Here is a 3,796-nt window from a genome sequence, read left to right on the forward strand (position 1 = left end):
TGTCTTTGTTTTTAGGCAAGCTCTGGTGTAACCCAGGCTAGCCTCAAACTCCCCCTCACAACTGAGGATGACAATAAACTCCCAGTCTTCCTGCCTCATCTCCCAAGTGCTGGGAATACAGATGAGCACCACCCTGTCAGGTTATGAGGTGCTGGGGGTCGAATCTAGGGTTCCATCTCCAGCCCCAGTTCCTGATTTTCAACCCTCCTTGCCTCCAAGCCTACCTCAGCATTAACTGGGAAATGACAGCTTTAAGCAGGGTCACCATATAAATAGAGCTCCAGGCCCGGACTAGGGTCAACCCTTCCCACTCCTCCCACACTGGGCCTCCGTGAAGGTGAGGGCCTGGAAGCTGAGAGGCAGAAACCACAGATGTTCCAAAGAGCTTGCACTGTCTTTGTTTTTCATGGCCAAGACACCATCCTCTCCCTCAAGTCATTCTGGTGGGTTGAGGTCTCTGCAGGCATGAAGCCCCTAAGACTCAAAGAAAGGTGGTCTCTAAGCAGTGTGTTGGGCTCCAGTGGGGGATAGCCCTGTCTGGGCCAAGCCAGGCTGAGAATGGCATCACGCTGCCCAAACCCCATAAGTTTCCTCTCTACCTACTGCCTCCCTGGAAGGGCAGGCCTGTGCTGAGCTTTAAGTGGTTTCTGCGGTTTCAGGGGTGGAGAGGAAGGGCTGGTGGCTGCTCCCCATTTCCAAGCCATCACCACCCCCTCCAGGTTGTTTGCCCCCAGCTTTGAGATTCCTGGGCCTGATAAAGGGACTGGGCACGTGGGGGTAGAATGATTCTCTGATCCCTATCAGCCTCTTCCTTGCATAAGAATGTATTTGAGGAGGAAATAACCCCTGCCCTGCTTAGAAAGCACAGATTCCTACAGAAAAGGAGCCGTGGTTACAGGGAGAGGCGGGGAGTTCAGGCAAGAGGGGGAACATCCCAGAGAGACTAATCCCAGCACCTACTCTGCTCTCTTTACCAGCTGAGTAAGGCCAAGGTCACACTGGATAACAACAGTCCACTCACTCACCCTGTGGCCACTGTGGGAGGAACAAATGCTGAAGCTGGTAGTTGTGAGCAGGGAGAATTCTCCGGTCATGGTGTCAGTCTGGGTAGGAGAAGGAACCTAAGCCCACACACCCTCGAGCTGGAGGCAGTGACCAAAAACTGGGCGTGGTGGCTCCTGCCTGTAATCCCAGCACTCAGAAGGCTGAGGGAACTGGATCTTCATGAATGTTCAAGGCCATTTTAGACTACAGAGTGAGACCCTGTCTCAACAACAACAAAACAATGAATGCCAAGAAAGCAAATGGCTCTCAAGGCCGACAGCCAGAAGCCTGTCTTCCCAAGCCCCAGTCACTTCCTGAGCACTCACAGGAGCGTGAAGGGGTACAGTGGGAAAAGCAGCCATTCAGGCAGTGTCTGCCAGTGCCATACGGTGTGCCATCTGCAAGCATCCCTAAGGGCCTCCACCCTGTGCCTCTGGCTTGAGGAATGGGTCATCTGGAAGGCCTTTAGATCTAGAATCACCAAGAGAAGCCAGAAGGGGAAAGGATGTGGCCAGTGATGCAAGCCTGTAACCCCAGCGCACCCAAGACTGAGGCAGGGCTGTGAGTTTGGAGGCCATCTTAGAAGAGCCCACTTCCAAAGAGAGAGAGAGAGAGAGAGACAGAGAGAGACAGAGAGAGAGCGCGCGCGCTGGAGAGATGGCTTAGCAGTTAAGAGCACTGGCTGTTCTTCTAGAAGGACCCAGGTTCAATTCCCAGCACCCACACAGTGGCTCACAACCATCTATGACTCCAGTTCCAGGGCATCTGACATCTTCTGTCCTCATAGTAAACCAGGCACATAAATGGTACACAGACAAACCTACAGGCAAAATGCCCATACACATAAAAAAATTAAGATTAGGTAAAAGTAAGGAACAAAAAGCAGGGGAGCTGGTGAGGCGCAGGGAACTGGAGAGTGATGGACAGGGAAAGAGAATCGTGCAGGAGCACAGAAAAAAGCAGGGGTAGATGTGAACAAGCAAGGTCCCCACCCCTGAACAGCCCAGCCTTCCCTCCTGCCTCTTTCTGGCTCTGCTCTTAGGTAGAGTCCTAGGTGGGGGTGCCGCTACTGGAACTTTGCCTCTTACCTCAAAGCTCTCCAGACTGGCTTCATGTTCTGAGCAGAGAAGTCTACATGGGCCCATGTTTACCAAAGGCCATGGATAGTCTGAGGGGATTGATTTAGGCAGTGAAGTATTGCCAGAAGAGCAAAAAGGCCTAAGCTCAGTCCCCAGAACCCACATAATAAAACAGGGTACAGTGGGGGGGGGTAGGCACTTGTAGTCTCAACAATGGGGTGGTGGAGACAGTCAGCTCCCTGGGGCTCACTGGCCAGCCAGTCGAGCCAAAATGGTGACCTCCAGGTTCCAGGAGAGACCCACTCTCAAAAAAATAGAAAGGGACTGAGGAAGACACCAGATGTCAACCTCTAGCCTCCACAGGCACGCACACTCCACATGTGTACCCATATCCACACACACGTGTACACACACAAGGGATATGGGGATAGTCAGAGCCTCAAAGTCCCTCAAATGTCGGCTCACTCCTCAAGCCCTTCTCAGGCCCCCTAGGAGTCAGAAAGGCTATTTCTCCTCCTATTTGTTCCTGAGGCTTAGGACACTCAACTCCCCAGAGACATAGGTGCCATGGTAGCAGAGTGTGAGGCTCCAAGGGCAGGCAAGAGTGGAGAAGTGACAGCTCCTCCCTGCCCTTTCCACGCCAGGTGCCGCGTGCCCAGGTGGAGGGAGTGGGCGAGTCACGAGGCCCTGGCGTGGCTGGCTCCTGCTCTGCTGTTTACCAGCTGGAGAGAGCAGGAGGAGGGGCTGGGAGCCTCCTGATTGCAGCCTGGCCCTTAGCCAGTGGCTGTTGGGTAAGCAGGAAAGCCAGGCCCAGCTAATCAAACTCTGGGTGGAGGCCACGCCGAACTGTGGCATCCAATATCCACAGAAGCCATGGCTCTTGGCCCTCCTCAGACTCCAATGCAGGCCTTCATGTGTGCAGGCTTCGTCGAGGGAGGAAGGGGGAAAATGGAGTGTGTGTGTGTGAGGGGGGTCCCTCTCCTCCTAACTTGTCGGTCCAGTGCTGTTCCTATCTTCTGCTCTCCCCTCCTCTCTCTTCCCCTGGCTCTCCACTTTGCTCCTCCTTCTCCACACATTCCCCCCACCCTCCACCCCTCCAGGAGTATGGGAAGCACCTAGAAGCCAGGGAAATCCAGAGGAGGGCAGCATGCAGTTAGATAGAGGCAAAGTGGGCATGTGCTCCAGGAACTCAACGTGCAGAAAAGTTCATCTGACCTCACCCTGGGGATCGGAGTCCATGTTGCCCCCCCAAACACACACATGCTGTCTTTTCTCTTCACTCTTCCTCTTTTACCCTTCTTGCTATTCTGTTACCTGCTCAAAAGTCACAAAGACCTGGGTTCAAATCTCAGCTCAATCACAAATGACCCTTGTGAAGTCCTTGGCAAGTCTTCTCTGTTCTGAGCAACAACGGATTCGTGATTATGAATAATCACACTTGCCTGCAGAGGCTCTGGTGTGGGTTTCCAAAAACCACAATCCTGGTTTTTCCTACAAGGTCTGGCAAGGGGCTTGGCACACAGTAGGTAGTCAATAAATGCCAGCTCCCTTTCACCTAGCTGTGTCTCCTCAAGACTGTAGACACCGATCCACTGCTCCCTCCCTGAGTGCCTCCTAGTGCCAGGATACTCTGCCAGCCACTCCTTTCCCCTGCCTGTTGACGGGCCAGGTGC

The sequence above is a fragment of the Onychomys torridus genome, chromosome 6 (genome assembly GCF_903995425.1).
Source record: "Onychomys torridus chromosome 6, mOncTor1.1, whole genome shotgun sequence".
Lineage (NCBI taxonomy): Eukaryota > Metazoa > Chordata > Mammalia > Rodentia > Cricetidae > Onychomys > Onychomys torridus.